Source organism: Lactuca virosa, chromosome 5 (assembly GCF_052849685.1).
Source record: "Lactuca virosa cultivar CGN04683 chromosome 5, Lactuca_virosa_CGN04683_v6, whole genome shotgun sequence".
Lineage (NCBI taxonomy): Eukaryota > Viridiplantae > Streptophyta > Magnoliopsida > Asterales > Asteraceae > Lactuca > Lactuca virosa.
Window position 1 is genome coordinate 446250567 of NC_136430.1, and position 19239 is coordinate 446269805.

General features: G+C 34.1%; 2 long non-coding RNA genes across 3 annotated transcripts; both read left to right on the forward strand.

Annotated features, from left to right (window-relative positions):
* The first annotated feature begins 1924 nt into the window (after nucleotides 1–1924).
* LOC145116685 (uncharacterized) lies at nucleotides 1925–3737 on the forward strand. Of its 2 annotated transcripts, none has more exons than XR_013712259.1 (3): nucleotides 1925–2398; nucleotides 2745–3266; nucleotides 3511–3737. It is a non-coding gene; the product is annotated as an uncharacterized LOC145116685 (long non-coding RNA). The 2 variants fall into 2 exon arrangements; XR_013712258.1 differs by having other exon boundaries at nucleotides 2766–3266.
* Nucleotides 3738–7131: 3394 nt separating this feature from the next.
* Nucleotides 7132–8440, forward strand: LOC145116686 (uncharacterized). Its single transcript, XR_013712260.1, has 5 exons — nucleotides 7132–7189; nucleotides 7257–7328; nucleotides 7407–7574; nucleotides 7639–7881; nucleotides 8218–8440. It is a non-coding gene; the product is annotated as an uncharacterized LOC145116686 (long non-coding RNA).
* Nucleotides 8441–19239: the final 10799 nt, after the last annotated feature.

Consider the following 19239-nt stretch of genomic DNA (forward strand, 5'->3'; position numbering starts at 1 on the left):
TTAGTTGTTAGATTGTACACATTGTCGGTTTTATTTCTTAACTTAAAAAAAGCATCAAATTTTGACTTTAGGTAGTCATCGATTCTTCATTTGTTTTTGGTCAAAAATAAAATTATGTTCGCTTTTTAATTTTTCAACAACAATTTTTCAAGAGACTCGTTTTAAGCTATTATTTTCTCGTCCATTGACCGCAACTTCATGTAAACATGCTTCTAAAAAAGTTTTGTATACAACTTCAAACTTCCAACTAATCTTATCATCTTTTCTCTCATGTCTTTGATCATATCAACAAATCAAAAAACCACATCAGATATCAGAAAAAATAAATGCATATTTGGTAGGATTAGATTTCTGCAAATCAACATTACCAAATTTCAGAAAAAAAAAACAGACAACATTATCATATCAGATTTCAAGCAAAACAAAAAACTCATCAAATTATCAAACATCAGAAAACAACCATCTATTTTGAGGGCAAAAAAAGAACAAAGCAACATCTATTTGCTGAAATCTGATCCTACCAAATCTGCATTTGTTTTTCTAATATTATAACCCGATATGGTTTTTTGATTGTTGAAATGTTTATTGAATCAATCAAAGAAATGTGAGAAAATAGGGATAGGATTAGTTGATAGTTTGAAGTCGTATACAAAACTTTTTTGAAGTCTGTTTACATGAAGTTATGGTTAATGGACGGGAAAAGAGTAGCTTAAAACCAGTTTGTTGAAAGATTGTTGCTGAAAAATTAAAAAGTGAACATAACTTCATTGTCGACCAAAAGCAAATGAAGAACCGATATGACTACCTAAAGTCACAGTTGGTGCTTTTTTGAAGTCAAGAAACAAAACCGACAATGCGTACAATGCAACAACCAACACCTTCCAAAAAAGAATGGGAACTAGAAACGAAGGTATTTTGTTTATTCAAAAAATATATATATTATCATGTTTAAATGATAAGATGTAATTTTTTCGAACAATCAAACAAACATGTTGATTCTTTGAGACGCACGCTGCTACCCTTCACCGACCTTTGCACTCAATTATTTGAAGGCACGACTTCGACAAGCATTGACGACTAGGAGCCAAGTACTACACGTCCCCCCTCATTCTCAACATTCAACCCATTATAGTTTGAATGACTTTGATGACATTGATTGCACTAAAAAAGAACATGTGCGAATGAGAAGTCCCTACTCAATAAAAAACGGAAGAGTACAGATACGACAAAGAGTAAAGATACATTGAATTCAAGAATCCTAGAAATTGGGGAAGATATTGCCAAGGTTGCTAAAATATTTGTAGATAAGCATGTTTATTCAAATCTAGGTGCAAGTAAGGAAAGTTGAACAAGCTAGGATGGGGAATATTTGATCGATGATACACTACATCTATTTTGCTTTTTATTGAATGTGAGGATAAAAGACAAGTTTTATTAACCATTAATCTACATATGTGTGAGACTTGGGTCTGGAGCGCCGGAGTACATTATGAAATATTGTGATGTTTTAGATTGAACTTTGATGTTTTGGATATATGTTATATGTTGTTAATATAATTATTATCTATTTTAAAATTCTCAAATTGTTTATGTATTCAGATGAAGAAATTGTATTTTTCATTTTATTTTCTTATTATTGGCCAAGTCTTAGCATCCAATAGACTTGGAAGGGCACACTACAAGAAAAAGACTCTTTTACGACGCGCAAACCATGACACTCATTGATTTATGTTACGCAAAAGAGAGTGACATTAAAAAAGTGTCAATCTCTTCAAAAAATTTAAGGATTTAGGTCCACATTATTGTCTTATGTAAAAAAAAAATTTAGAACACGGAGGGCACTTGTGCGTCCTCTGTGAATGTCGTTTTATATTTTTGTTTTAAGTTACGCGCGTTCGGGAAAATGAAATCCCCAAATTTTTTAAACCCCCGCCTTCCAAATTGATCCTCACACTAAATGGTTCGGCGACTGCAACTACTTTCAATTGTAGCGCCGATCGACAACTACGACCGTCAATCGAAGCTACCAGTTGAACAACCCCTAATCGACACCTCCACCTTCTCGTCTCTCCTTTTCCACCAGTTTTCTTTTACGCTGTTTTCTTTTACTTTTTCTGTAATTATCTCACATGACAAAAACCCCCACCTGTTTCCAAACCCTTCTTCTCTCTCCAACGACGGACATCATCGGCGACACACCTACGGCCAGTCACCGGAGCTTTGTTTGCATCAGAAAATATATCTACTATTCCAAAAGTCTTTCAATCGTGGATCCTAGTCTCAAGAATAAATGGAAACAATTGATGCACCCGTTCCGGAAGTTCGAACTGAAGGCAAACTTGTTGTTGCGGAGGAATTAGGGCAAAATGTTGATCAGATCATCGTGAAGGTTGATGAGGTACGCTTTTTGTTGCTGAATCTTCCGATTGTATAATTTTCCCAGTTTATATACACTCCATCTTCTTAGGTTACATAAGAATGACGTATGGTTGAGTCAAATAAAGATTTCTTTTAACAGCTTCAACAATAATCCAAATAAATTCATCTTTTTACTAAAACGCTTTTTGTTGCTGAACTTTTTTTAAAGCCCTAATTTTTCACATTATTAATGTATTTAATTTTAATGAAGTCATTCATCGTTTCAATGTTGGATTGGGGCCTCACTAGCAAAACATAAAATTGATAGAAGGGAGTCTTTTGACCTTGCAAAAAAGCAATTGAATTTTGATTGTAAGGAATAACAGGTGAATTCTGTTCACTTGAAGCTTGAAGAAGCTAAAGAGGATTTCTTAAAGCAAATAGAGACATAAGAGAAACATGTTGAAATTAAAGATTTGAAATCACCACCTCAAGCTATCTGCACAGAGTCAAAGTCAACCAAGCAGAAAATATCAACTGAAAGTCAACAGAATCAAAATGTTGAAGTATCAGTTGCAGAAAATTTGGAATCTACCGAAAAGCTAAGTGAAGAGAAGGAGGAGTTTAATAGGGAATGGGATGACAGAAGGGCATATTTGGAAGATGAGTACAAAGTGGATAAAGCTATTATTCATCATTTGTATAAGAACCCTTCAATAAGATCAGAGAAGTTAAGATTATTAGATGCTGTTGAAGACCAAGAACATGTTGTTGAAGACCGAGAACAGAATGATTCGTGTGGTTCCAGTAGCAGCAATCAACCGTTTGTAGGTGTAGCACATGACGATACACCCTCAGTTCAGTTGGTTGCTTCTCAACCTCCGGATCCTCCAATGCCAACAATTTTGGTAAGTTAATCACATGATCAACTCTTTCAAATTCAACTTTAGACAGAAGGTTAAAATGGTCATTTTTTTTAAAAAACAAAAACTTTCTTTGGTTATGTCAGAAGAAAACTGGTGTTCAACAAAATTACTAAGTAGGCTTTATGTATCTCCTGCCATATCAAATATAGGACCAATACTTATGTTCAATTGATTAAAACATGGTCATATTTTTTCATGTTTGATTGCACGTGGGTGACCTCAAAAGTGTATTGCTCTCCCTCAATTGTGTTGGCTGCAAGGAGTGCCCATGGTATGAGGGTAATTTTTTATGATCACCGTGAAGAATACGCATATGGCATATGGTTACTGTCGTAATGGAATTGTCGTCAGCTGAGGATTAAACTTATTTCTGTAATTGTTTAAATAATATGAAAAATTGAAAAAATATAAGCACAAAGACATCATATGTAATTTAAAATTTTTAATTTTATTGAGTAGGAAAGTAATTAAAATGGAATTTTGGGGGCTTTTTGGAGGCATTGGTGCCAATATTACATGTTAATCATAAGTGGTGCCATCAGAGCAAAATTTCACAACCCTCAATAAATTAAACACTAAATTTTATTACTAATTTATATTTATTGACTACAAATTAGCACTAAATCAAGATTTTGGCTGTGTATTGGTTCTGGAAATGACACAAATTGGTAATGGATCATATAACATATTACAGGTGACTTGAATAAGGATTTGAACTGTCACTTAATTTTTATAACTTTTACTTCCTTCAATGAATTGGAAAAAATGAGGCTCATATGGCTATAAGAGATTATTTTAAAGGTATTTTGGTAATGTTTTATGCTTTTGTTCATGTTAACAGTATTTGGATTTTAGATTTTAGTTGGAGAGAACATTACAAGCATTATTAGTGTATGTAGTTTTTTTTTTTTTTTTTTTTTTTTTTTTTTTTTTTTTTTTGAATTTCATCATATGATATTGCTACTCCATGAAAATGCCAGCCATACGAGGGTTACTTCAATTGCAACTGCATCATTGTTCGACTTTCTTGTGGTAAGCTTTCTAATGATTTTGATCTTCTTTTCCAGATAATTTCATAAACTTTTCCATGTGGTTTTGTGAGGTATGTGTGACATCCCCAAATTTCACGGCCAGAAAAGACCGATTTGTTTATGCTTTGTTTTAAAATCAGAGTAATCTTTTAAAGAAAACTGTTGCGGAATTTGTTTCCAGAAAAACATGATAAATACTTTATCCAAGCATCTCTGAAGAGATGTATTTTATTCGTTTTAAAACATTTGGGATGTCCTGGTCAATACAGACACATAAGCATAAACCGAACTTACATTCATCTACACTAATGATATACATCTCTTTAATCTCTCAGTGTAATGTCTTTGTATCGATACCTGTGATACAAAAATATTGAGTGGGTCAGGTTTGGAAAACCTGGTGAGTACATAGGGATTTCAATCCCACAATGTTATATATATATATATATATATATATATATATATATATATATATATAATTTAGAATTCACACCATATAAAATTTTCTCTTTATATATATATAACCAACTCTTACCCCACCCCGTCAATCCTCTCAACGAGACTAAAAACTAACCTCTCGACCTGATCCATACTCCCGGATCTAAAACTAACCTCTCGACCTGATCCATACTCCTGGATCTAAAAATAACAAATAACTATGTCCTGTCCATACTCTCGGACTAAGGACAACTGACTATGTCTTAATCCATACTCCCGGATTAATGACATATTATATGTCCTGTCCATACTCCCGGACTAAGGACAACTGACTATATCTTAATCCATACTCCCAGATTAATGACAATTAACTAAGTCCACTTCATACTCTCGGACTAGGGATGAATAACTATGTCTAATCCATGCTTCCGGATCAATGACATATTTTAAAGTTCTATTCTCCGTATATATCTCACTCGTACTCATAAAGAGATACTACCCCATAACCATTATAACAAACCTTAGGTTTACTCTTTAACCTAAGTTATCATAAACAATCAAGTATGTTCTTTAACACTTAATTCAGACATCATCAAATAACTCACACAAAACATATATTTAATACATTCAAACAATACTTGTATTACAATCATGTTCATGAAAGGGACTATGCACTCACTCACTTGATAATACGATGATCGGACAGCACTACGGCTCTAAATGTAGGATTCTTCGGTGAAACTGTGATCTCTTCACACACCGGACTTCTCACAGACAGAGTTTCGGCTCGAAACTCTTTTCTTCTCGGGATATTCGGTGCTTCGGGACTCGCTACGGGTCTCGGGATGATACCGGGGCTTCGGGGATATAACTTGCACGTAAATCGAGGCAATATGGAGTGAGAGGAAAGAAATTGAGCAACAAAACTCGGCTGCCCTTCGATTCTATTTATAGGGCTGATTTTTCGATTTTCACATCGTGAACCGCTTGTTCACGTCGTGACCTTTGACGTCATCAGGTACGTAGTCGCAATGTGACTCTGTCAAGCTCTGAAAGGTCAAATCACTGAGTTCACGTCGTGAACCCTGACACAGGGTTGGGGTTCGTGCCCCGAACTTCAGAAATTCATATCTTTCGCATACGAGTTCTGTTTTCGACGTTCTTTATATCCACGCGTAGGTGAGATTATGCTCTACAACTCTCGTTTAGACTCCGTCGGCTAATTTTGACTTTAACTTTTATTATATTATTTTAGTAGGCCGGGACAGGAAAACTTCGTTAGGAATTCACAACTCCTTCATCTGATGTCCGTTTTCGTCTGTCTTTTTACCGTTGGACTACTATCGACGAGATCTTCGATTCTCGTTTAGATTATTTCGGCTAGAAACCACTCGATCTCATATTCGAACTGTGGGCTGCATACCGCTAAGTCGAAACTTCGAAAAATCATAACTTCCTCATATGAAGTCAGATTTAGCCGTTCTTTTTATGCACGCTCTCGGTTTAACGTACTCTACGACTTTCGTTTAGATCACTAAGGCCAAATATCGCTTTATCGTAAATTCACTATTTACGTCGCGCTGTGTCGTGTTGGTTCTGTCGCGAAACTTCGACAGGTCATAACTTCTTCGTTATAACTCGGATTTCGGCATTCTTTATATTTTCGGAATCCTTGTCACGACCACTACAACTTAGTTAAGATTATTCATTCTAAATAATCTTCTATCAAAAAGTCATTTTTGACGCTCATTGTCCTTAAATTGACTAGTCCGGATCTACGGGCGTTACAGTATACTTATTCTAATTGGAGTCTCATTATCTTCAGGTTTATGATTTTGACAAATATATAATATAATATATTTGACTATAATATGTTGAGTTTTCTTTTATTTATAATTACTTGATGTTGTGTAGGTTGAGAAACTTTGTAGAGGATTAAAGGCGATGGAAATTTTGAAAAATGATAGGCTTCAAAGCTATTACAGATCAACCCCTCTTACCTGGAATATTTGAAAGATCTTGAAGAGAATGTGGAAAAGGACTGGAATGGGACTTGGGAGTCTTGCAAGTTCTGCTGTAGTTAATGATGTTTACAATTTCACTGAATTCGATCAACATGTGATGAAAACTTTTAAACATATTTCTTTATTTTAAGACTCATTTCACCATTTTTGTGATTACATACATAATGGCAGGTTGGTGACTCAGCAGGACCTGAATATAAAGCCGTATTACAAGAAGTTAGTCAACTTGTTGAAGAAAAGCTTGCATCAAATAGTAAAGCATTGAAGACCACATTTGGTGCTACTCAGGTAATAGATGTGGGGACAGTGTTTGACTTTATGAAATGTCATGTTTGACTACTAAAATATCCTTTTTCAGCTGAAAATAGATGGCGACTTTTTGTATTTTCTAGCAGAGGCTGCATCCATAGCTGTAAGTATTTTTTTACACATGTCTTCGCTGATGTATATTAACGTGACATATATTTGAATCTTTATAGTTTCAATATGGGAATCCAGATAAACTTTGCACCCCAATGACTGAAGCTAAGAAGGCTGGAGAGGATCTAGTTGTAATTGACTTACAAATCTCTTTGAAAATCTTGTTCTCAAACCTTTTTTATATTAACAAAGAAGCAATCTTTATGCAGAAAGCGTTGCAAAATACATGAAGGAATATTATATAGGAAGTTAAGGAGCAGGTGTTGAATCGTATAACCAAGAAAATCTGAAAAAGACAAACCCAAATGTGTATGAATCTGCTGACTGGTTATGGTGGTTCCAAGTTTGTAGTGAAGATGATGTATAGCTTTTTATAGGTATATAAGCTCACCTTTTTCTCCGTGTTATTAGCTATAAGTCTAGTATTTATCTTATTGGCAGGCTAAACCCTGCAAGAGTTTGTGGGTAAGTGGCATCAGCAGTTCCACTACCAAGGAAGATCTAGAGGAAGAAATTTCCAAATTTGGTAAATTTGAGGATTTCAAATTCCTAAGAGATAAGAACACGGCATACATTGATTATTCCAAACTAGAGGATGCATCCAAGGCTCTTAAAATGATGCATGGCAAGAAAAGAGGGGGATCTGTCATTCGTGTTGACTATCTAAGATCTCAACCCAAAAGAGTAAGCCATCGGTTCAAACTCCTCTAAAGTTAATACTAATAAATATAACTGGAATGTAAGGGTAAAATGGTCATTTAGTTTTGTTGAGATGGTTTATTAAGTCTAGAAAAGAAAAGTATTTTATCTAACACAACACTTTATCCATATAGACTTCATTGCCCATTCAACCATTTCACCCATACAAGACTACATTTCCACGTATAAGTAGCAATCCCCACCCTTTTAACAATATTAAAAAAAATGGAGAACATGAAAGGAGCTTCTGTGGGTGTAAAAAATATATTGCATATTTTATCCTGTTTTGACTATGGCCTCCGTATATGAATGATATAACAGGACCAGGTCCTGATTTCCGTAATGCAAAGGTAGGACATCATTTCAGAAGTATGGGTCCACATGATTCACCATGGTTGGCACCAGATAGTGCTAAAAATTACCCTGATTCTTCATATTATGGTCCCAAAAGGCAACAGGTTATAACCTAGTTCTATTTATGCCCTTTTTGCATTTCCACAGAACTTAGGATATGGTATCATCTTTCTGTTTTCGCATTTTTGTTTATTGCAATTATGGGGTATTTTGGTCTTCTACCAGTAATGGGGATTTTTTTATTATTATTCCAATAATGGGGTATTTTGGTCTTTTAATAAAAAAAGAATGGAATCGAGTACCTTTTTGAAATTGTGAACATGGAATAATATGAAGGGAATTCCGTTGATTTGCAACGAAACACGAAACAGAATGGAATAATTTACATCCTTTGTGGTGTTTTTACAACATAATATATTGGGCATGGAAGGTCGAAAAGGAGATGGAGAGCAACCAATGCCATGCTTTGGTAATAGCATATTTCCAGGTGTAGCGGTGTCAATCGGGTAAATTTTTCGGGTTTCGGGTTTCGGGTCGGATAATTCGGGTAATTCATATTAAAAATTTTACCCGTTACCCTACCCAAACTAAATTCGGGTTTGGGTAATTCGGGTAGTGGGTCGGGTAAGGGTAATTCGGGTATTACTCGATTTTTTTTTTTAATGGGACCTAAAAATAAATTTAATGAAATAAGTATGTCGTTTAACGATTTAATGAGATTTTTTACTCAATAATATTTGAGATATCAAGTATTCGTTTAACGATTTAATCAAATCTAATAAGATGTTAAAAAACAAATACTTAAAAGAAATAATAACAACCAAAGTCAATCATTACTTGATATCAATGTATATGCATATATTTTGCATTTACCAAAAAAACTCACGTCTTAAATCTAGAAAACATAGAAATCCATTACATATTATGAAAATAATAACATTCAAGTTCCAAAAGACATTCATAAATATACTCGTTTCTTGCACCTACTCGTTCTTCTTGCACATTCACTACTTCATCTTGCTCAATTCTATATAAAAAAAATCAAATAACGTTAGTATTAAAAGGAAAATATATTAAATTTACAGTAATTACAATGAACGATAAACAATTACCTCTGTCAATTTGTTGATTTTCTTCCCAATCTTTTTCATAATCGATTGTGTCATTTATGCTACCCTGAATCCAGTCTTGTGTACAAATTAAACTTTCAACAATCTTAGGAGTCAAAGAACTCCTAAACGGATCCAACACCCTCCCACTAGTGCTAAAAACGGATTTCGAAGCCACGGTTGAGACAGGAATGGCAAACACATCTCTTGCCATCATTGATAGAACCGGGAATCTTGGACTATTCACTTTCCACCAATCTAGAATACTAAACATTTCTGAGTCGTCTTCAATACTTTCTTGCAAATACTTTTCTAACTCCCCAATTGATTCAACTATGTTCGTCTTCATCTTTTCTCTTAGTTTATTTCTTAATGGGGGATTAGGTGCCATAAAATCCGGGTTTTGGCGTTTCCCTAGTAACGATGATGAAGTGGTAGACTCGACAATACTTGAAGTAGAACTTGGAGGATGAATTCTAATATAATCATTATATAATTCATACATAGAAGCCATGATATATTTCTTTTTGGCCTCCACCCCCTTTTCTCCATAACGATCCTCAAGTAGTATAATCAAATACTTTACTTTGTTCCTCGGATCAAGAATCAAAGCAAAGTAGAGCAATCAATTCATTTTTTCTATGTCGCCAAAATACTTATCAAACTTTATTTTTATGGCCAATGCAATATCACAAAGACTAGAATCGGAAATAGCATCATCCAAGAGCGTACGAATGGAATATATATATTTAATGCATGTGTTTGATGTCACATAAAGTGTCCCGGAAATCCTCAAAGTAACATCATGAAAAGGTTTTAAAAAATGACATACATTCCTAACCCTTTCCCAATCGCTTGATGAAGGTATCGACAAACCCGCCTTTTCAATTTCGTATCGAAAATCAAATTCCTCAAGATCATATCTCTCAAAAGTTTTTTCGTAAGCTTGGGCAATTTCCAACATATGGTAATTAGAGTTCCATCTTGTTGGCACATCTCTCTTCAAGTGTTTTGTTATACCGGGATTAGCAACCTTAGCAAACTCGGTAAACTTATGAATTCTAGAAGGCGATTGCCTAATCCATTTAACCGCCCATTGAACTATCTCCACCGCCTTATCAACTTTTTTTATGCCATCTTGCACCACTAAATTTAAAATGTGGGCAATACATCGAATGTGCATCCATTTCCCATTTAGAAGACACTTGTTGGAGTTTTGAAAACTTTTTTTCAAGAAGTCAATTGCCACATCATTCGCACTTGCATTGTCAACAGAAATTGTGAAAACGTTTTCTATTTCCCACTCCGTTAAACATTTCTCAACCATTTTCCCAATATCAACCCCACGGTGACTCTCTTGAGAAGAAAAACACAACACTTTTTTTTTAATTTCCATTCGTTATCAATAAAGTGGGCGGTGAGACACATAGAACATGATTGTTGTTTAGAAGTCCACGTATCGGTGGTCAAACATATTCTACCAACATTTTTTTTAATAAAGTCACGAATTTTTTCTTTTTCCTCTACAAACAATTGGTAGACATCCGTTGTGCTTGTACTTCTACATGAAACTTTAAACAATGGTTGATTAACACTATTGTAATACCTAAAGCCCGCACCTTCTACAAAGCTAAAAGGAAGTTCGTCAACTACCAACATGTGGGCTAGAGCTTTCCGACTCTCATTTTGATCAAATTTCCAAGCTGACAATTTGTTTTCATCACCATATTGGAAAGTTAGTTGTTTTTGCCCACCATTAAGTTTAGCCAAGTAAACTTTACATTTATTTAAATGATAACCTAGATTTTTGGTCCCATAACTACCCGATTCACACTTATAATTCCCACCACCACAATGCTTACATTTGCATATTTGAACACCCTTTTCGTTCTTATACCTTTCAAATTCATTCCAAACTTTCGATCTTGGGTTGAATTCTTTAGTTTTTTTCTCTTTTTCTTGTGGAACTTGATCATTGGTTGGGTTGTCAACTTCAATCGTCTCGTCTTCCACTTCAATATAGTCATCCGTTTTTGACATCTAAAACAAGAAAAAAAAAAACAGAAAAACTGTTAAAAAAACATAAAAAACAGGAAAAAAACAGATAAATTGCTGATGTAAAACATATTTCATCAATAATAGGCTAGCAAAATATTTCAATGAAAACAATGAATAGCATATTTCTATGCAAAAAACTGGAAAAAAAAATATGTGCTTTACACAGTTTTTCATTTAAGTCTATGCATTTAGGTAGTAAATTTCATGGCTTAGTTTTATTTGGAAGTTCCAGTTTTACACACATTATCATATTCCTTCTTTACCCCTTCCCCAACATTTTGGTTCCACATCACTATTCTTCTTTTCACATACTATATTTTTGGACGAGGCCTTAATATGTCAATTAATGTTCCATTTTCATTACTTCATCTTGTGGGGCCTAATCTATGTCTCATGATTACTTTTGTTTCCAAATAAGATTTACAAAAATGAAGAACGAAAGCCAAAACAAATGAAGAGTATGAATTTTTCTACAACTAAATAAAAGAAGAGATGAACCCCAACAAAGTTATAACTTTTCTTTTGGGTGAATCTTTTCTAGTTTATGATATATATTATACTAAACATTTGAACAAATTGTAAACTGTAAAATAAATTGTAAACTGTAAAATAAAAGCAAATTGTACACATTTGAACAAATTGGGAAACTAATAGTATTATTTCTTTTGGGTGAATCTTTTCTAGTTTATGAATTCTTTGTCCAGTTATGTATTTGACCTCTTTTAATTGTTTTCCAATGCAACTCGAAATATAATTTCATTTGCTTATTCTTATATTATAAACATAATGTTTTATGAATTACTTCTCATCACCCAACGCAAAGTTCAAAAAAAATTCAGCAATAATTGTGGATCAAGCTCTCAATTCTATAGTAAAACCCACCAATTTATCTACAAAAGAGTATCATCAGATTTGGAAAGCAAATATAACCGAATGAAAGCTAAAACAAATAATATTATTAGTTTCCCAAACACACACAGACATAGGGCCTGTCGCCAGGCCAAGCATAATCAAGATTCAAGATGAATCCCAACAAATTGTAAACTGTAAAATAAAGGGTTAATGTCATAAAAATCCTCAAGTTTTTAGAGTTTTGTCGGTTTTGCCCAAAGTTGAATTTTATGTCCGTTTTTACCCTCACATTTTCCAAAAAATGTTCGGTTTTACCCTTTTACCGGTGATAACAGGTTTTTCAGGTTAACATTATTTTATCTTCGCAAAAAAAACCCTTAAGTTTACAGTATTTTTACGTTTTTACCCTTAATTTTATAATTTTTTTATACTTTTACCCTAAGTATTTTTTTTTATATTATACGTATTCATGCAGAAAAATCGTATTTATATACAAAAAAAGTTTAATTAAATATTGTATTTACATTTTTTAAATGTTATATCTTTATGTGTGTGTGTGTGTATATATATATATATATATATATATATATATATATATATATATATATATATATATATATATATATATATATATGGGTCTTTTTTCCCTGGATAAACCGTTTAAAATGTAATAAAAAACAAATTAATATGTTTTTAGAACTACAAATACATACTTTTATGTATTTAAAAATATACATATAAATAACAAAACTTGTTCAATCATAAACATGTTTATATATAATATTAAAAAAAATATAAATACAACATTTAATTAAACATTTTTTTCGTATATAAACACGATTTTTTTGCATGAATACGTATATTATGAAAAAAAATACTTAGGGTAAAAGTGTAAAAAAGTTATAAACTTAAGGGTAAAAACATAAAAAACTGTAAATTTAAGGGTTTTTTGCGAAGTTAATATAATGTGAGGGTAAAAACGAACATAAAATCCAACTTTGGGTAAAACCGACAAAACCCTGAAAAATTGAGGGTTTTTATGACATTAGCCCTAAAATAAAAGCAATGCTTTTGCTTTTGCTTTAAATCGACAAGAGCCTCATTCAAAGTTGCACTAGTTTTCTAATTTTCTATGTCAAAAAGAGAATCAATTGGTTGTTATTACTTACATTTGAGTTTGAAGTTCAAATCCGTGATTTTTTCCTAGAGTCACTGACGAGCTGAAGTGACGGTGCGACGAGCCGATGAACACCTGATGACCGGCGAGGCGGCGACGAGCCGACGACCACCTGATGACCGGCGAGGAGGTGGCGACGAACAGCTGAAGTTGATCGACGATGAGGAACGAAGAGGCAGACAAGGGTTTTTTTTTTATGTAGAGAAAATAGAACGAGGTAAATTGGGTTGTGATTTGGGAATTGAGACGGATAAAAGGGATATTGCCATATTGGGCCATTATTTGTTATATATATTTCGGGTAATTCGGGTATACCCGAAACCCAATACACTTACCCTTTACCCGACCTGAAAAAAATCGGGTTACCCAAATACCCGAAAAAATTAACCCGATATCCGAATTACCCGATACCCGAAAAAATCGGGCGGCTAATTCGGGTAACGGGTATTTTCGACAGGGCTATCCAGGTGGCACCTTCAAATGATAGCATCTGTTCTTCAAATATTGACATAAGGCATGTACATATCAACAAATGACACATTTTAATCATTAATATAAAATCCAAGTTTCATGATTTTTTTTATTTTAATTAACATGTATCATTTGGATCTATGCAAAAATGTATTTTGAGAAGATGTGTATCCGGTTGTTGATGCAACAAATGTTTACTATGGGAGCAAAAACATTGCTGGTATGAACTATGAAAATTACTATTTATATGTAAATTTCAGGGTTAATTTATTTTTGGTGAATTTTCATGAAATATGTAGTATCAACATTAGGCACACATTAGATTTTTGAACTTTTCTATATTAGAGCATATAATTAATATAATCTAACACACATTTGTCATCAGGTCTTGCGGATGAAATATTTAATCAAAAAATGCCCAGCATCTCACATGCATATATTGGTGATGCATGTAGTGACTGAGAAGAAGTAAATGTATATGGTGATGTTGGTGTTTAATAATCTGTTAATGAGATGAGAGGGAAAGGGAGAAGTAAGACTAATCTCACTATTGATTATTGGCATTGCAGGAAATTTCAAAGTTGAGGTACGCTTTGTGTCCACGGGTGATGAAAGAAAGAAAATTCTGGAGGATATATTTTCTCCTAGTAATACTCATTTAACTCCGTAAGTTACTTTCCATTACCATCCAGTCCAAAAACAGTCTATATTGGGTGAGAAAATGGTTGTTAGTTAGCTGAGTTTGGATGCCATACCAGCCAATTTTTTAAAAACCGGTTTGAACCAGCCGATCGAATCGGTTGGACTGGGAACCGGAAGGAGCGGTTCAACTATCACCGGTTTTACATTGATTTCTGAACCGGATTGAACCGGCCGGTTTTTAGAAAAACCCGGTTGAACCGGTCAAAATAAACCGGTTAAACCGAATAAAAACACATGAAAAAAAACCATTTACATAATAAACTTTGGTGATTTTTTTTCCAAATCTATTTAGTTTTCTCTAAATAAAAACATATGGTAAATGTTATAAAGTTTTTTGATGTGGTTGTATTCATTTAAATTATATTTGGTTTCGATATTATATTTTATTTTCTTTTTTGCGTATATGGATTGATGTAAAACTCTAAACTTATGGTTATGTGTTATTTTAATGTATTTGGATTCATTTACAACTTATTTTTATGTGTATTTTTAATATTTGAACTCGTAAATATCAAATTCATAATTTATATATGTATGTATGTGTAGGAAAATAGAAAAAACATGAAAAATATAGAAACTTGTTCACTCGGCGGTCGAACCGATTGAACCGGGAACCGGTCACCATACCGGTTCAACTAAAAAACCGGTTTTTAAAACATTGATACCAGCTCTATCATATCATCTTGTATTGTATTGCATGTTAAGTTACCGATTTGCCATGCGCAGGTTCTGACAGCTCTAGCAACCTCCTTCCATGCCCCGAAGCCTCTCAAAGATCCTGCATCAGGTTATTCTTTTAGAAAGGAAATTGTCAAAGGAGATTGTCAAAGGAGAATTTAGTCATGGGTTTCTTTTAATGTTGTACATGTTTTGTTTTCTACAATAAATATTATGCAATATTAACAATGTGTTACATTTACTTACTATTGGAATGATTATTTGTATTTGACATATTAGTGCAATGAGTTATCTTTATTGTTTATGGTATTTTATTTTGTATTATGAGACTTTTAGGGGTCGTTTGTTTCGTTTGATTCCCAAGGAATTGAAAGGAATTGGAAACTAAAATCCAATACAAAACGTGTTTGGCTTACAGAAGGAATGGAATATGATTTCCATAATTACTTTTTAATTCCGTGTATGAAAGATTTCCCATTCATTCCCTGTGTATAAGGAATCCACATTCTGTTAGCTTATCTTTTTTTTTTAACCTCCCATATATATGCGATTCTGGTAAAACAAAATCATCTATGTGATTTTTCATATATTTTCTACGATTACCTTCTTCTATTGATTATATATATCTCCAATCGCTATTTGTCAAAAAAAAAAAATCATCTATCGATCATAGCTATTGTGCTGCCATTGTGTTACCGTATTTCACCTCTGGTTCGTCATTCTTCTACTGCTTTGGTGTATCTATCATCTTCTTTCGTTTACAGGTAAACATCTCATGTTCTATTTTTCTGCAACTAACTGTGTTCAACCATTTTTTTATATATTTGTAATCTGTGATTCATCTTTGAATGATAGAAAATAGCATAATTTCTTAACATTTGTGCTGCTTACTACATCTCTAGTTTCTTTGTGTGAAGTATGAACAATTTTCTTTACATGCTATGTACGTGTAAGGTTTTTGATTTAGATTTATTATTTGGGAAGTGCAGCTACTCCTTTTTTAACTATGCGTACCAAGTGTTTGTATTATTGCCTATGTGGTATTTTTTTATATTTGCTGATATGAGCTTTGATTTTCTTTTGCTTTTTACTCCTATTACTAATAAATATTATTTTATTGGAGAAGATGAGATACAAGTCCAAAACATTATTTTAAAAGCTATAGTTACCAACCACTCGATTGATAAATAAGTTCACACATTAGTTTGTTTTCATGCTTCATACATCATTTTACAAGTCCAATTGATTCCGTTTTTCATAGTAAATATACCTATGGATTTCCAAGGTGCTTTTGTTAGAGACGGATATATAATCATTTTGTTTCAATGAAAAAATATATTTATTATTTGTAAGTGTTCAACGAAATGCAGGTTAGTTATTTTTTTAATTTATATTTTGTAGTATAGTTCAATAAAAAGATGTTGTAATTAAATAAAACTTTGTCTTGTTTATTAAAATATATAAAGGGTATTGTTCTCATATTATAAAATTTATTTTCCAATTCTTTTGTAAAATCAGCAAACCAAACAGAAAACAGATTCCATTCCTTGTCCTCCAAACGCATTTCAGCTTCTAGTACATTCAGATTTCAATTCCTTCAAATTCCAATTCTTTTGACAGATTTCATTCCTTCAAAAAACATTCTGCGAAACAAACGCCCCCTTAATGTGTTATTTAATTTGAAAATAAGTAAATCTATCAAAAATATATAATTTTAAAAACATTTAAAATTATGACACGCAAAAATGCGTGTCTTCTTCCTTTATGACATGGGCTTCCTTGATACGCATTGCGTGTCATAAACACGCGTGTCGTAAGAATACGACACGCAAATGTGCGTCGTCTTCCTTTATGACAAGGTCTTCCTTGATACGCATTGCGCGTCGTAAATGCGTGTCATAAATGCGCGCCGTAAATGCGCGTCGTCTATAGACGACGGTTATGACAGGGCCTTCCTTGACACGCATTTGCGCGTCGTCTGAGCGTTTTACGACGAGCATTGAGTGTGACAACCCGAAAATTTTATTCTCGTAAAGTCAACTTTGGTCAAACTTATTCCTTCCATTATCTTAAATTAGATGGATTATCGATTTATAACTCTTGAAGCCTTGTATCTAAGTGTGTTATAGTTGGAAAGGAAAAGCCTTAGGAATCTAGAACCTTCGCATGGCCGCAAACCGTTCGCGACCGTGAGCAGCTTCGGAGCCGTGAACGGCTTCGGGCCGTGTACAAGGTTCACGGTCGTGAACCATTTGCCGACTTCGGACCATGAACCCCTCTGCCGTGAACCCTCGCACATATATGTAAGTGTTAGCCATCTTTCCCTCATTTCTCATCTTCCAGCCGTGATCCTCTTAAATCTCTCTCAAGTATCATCCACAAGAACTTCATCTTTCACTCTTTTTCATCCCTTTTCGTTACGATCTTCTTGGAATACATCAAAAGGCCTTCAAACACTCACCAAACAACAAGATCTTCAAGTGTTCTTCACCATTTCTGGGCCGTGAACCCTCCCAAGGCCGTGAACCCTTCATGTTCTTGGGACGTAAACACCTCCAGGTGGCCGTGAACTCCATTTCATCCTCCTAACTTGCTTCTAACACTCTTTTGGTGAGTTATTCTAGCATCCTAGGTTGTTTCCTAAACACATTTGTAGTTATATTCACTAATTATATACATATATGTGTCATAATATACTAAATAGGACTCGTTTGTGCTTCGGGATTTCACTCGGGAAATTTACCAAATCTTCTATTAAATCCCACAAATAAGGTGAGTTTATACCCCCCCCCCCCCCATATTTTTCAAACTTTTTAATGTTTTAAGGGGGGGGGGGGGGGGGAATACAAGTAAAACACAAGATTGCTTGTGTTTAAAAACATAATTTACCCATTATGTTTACTTACTGTTTAAATGTATTTGAACTTGAAACTTGTTAAAATCATAGAAATCAACTTATAAACTGTAATAGGTATGGTTTATGGATCATAGTAACTATTTTACAAAAATTCAGGTTATAACATAGAAATAAACTTATAAACATGGTTTATGAAACGAAATGAAATCTTTTTACAAAATTACTTGTTAATTATAAAAAGGTTTTACATTTTATGTAAATAATTAATACATGATTGTGAACCACTCGATGTACCACTCAAGGTACCCGTTCGAATCTTAATTATAACCAGAGTGGGTGGCTGAGAGTGGGCGACGTGGTTGTTTCTTTTGCTGCCGGACTTGGCCGCCATTTCTGTTAGTCTCAGCGGCGTCAGCCACCAAGTGGGTGGCTGAGAGTGGTCATTTTATGTTGTTGTTCATGGTGTGGGTGTATCTCGGCCGGAGAAATTAAGAAAAGTCACCACCACCGCCTCACAGCGGTGGCTGCCGCCTCCTGCTACCGCCAACCACCACATTAGGTGGTTGTGTGCATTTTTATGTGTATGTTTGGTGTGGGATTGTTCATGTAGTGTTGGTGCATGGATTTTGGGCAAAATCGCCACCACCACCGCCGTGAAGTGGTGGCTGCCGCCATGAGCCGCCACCGACCACCACTGCCCGAGGTGGCAGTGGGTGGTACCTGGCCTAGTAGAACCCTAATGGACCTAACAGCTTAATGTTGGACTTGATTGGATCGTGTTCGGGTTAGAAACCCTAATTAGGGTTTTCTAATTAGGGTTTAGAAAACCCTAATTTTGGGTTTGTTGGTTTGGACCTATCGGGAGCCGCCTTATGGACCATTGAAATTGAATTATGAATTATGCCCAACTACACTGTATGAATGACCTAGTAGATTGATGGACTTAATGGATTAAGTCCTTAATGGGTTAAGTGGTTCTAATTAACTCTAATCGTCATTTCATGTGAAAACCCTAATTGTGTTGGGTTTGAGTTGGGCCTTTATGTTGGGCCTAGATGCCCGGACTCTTGATGGCCTAATTATTA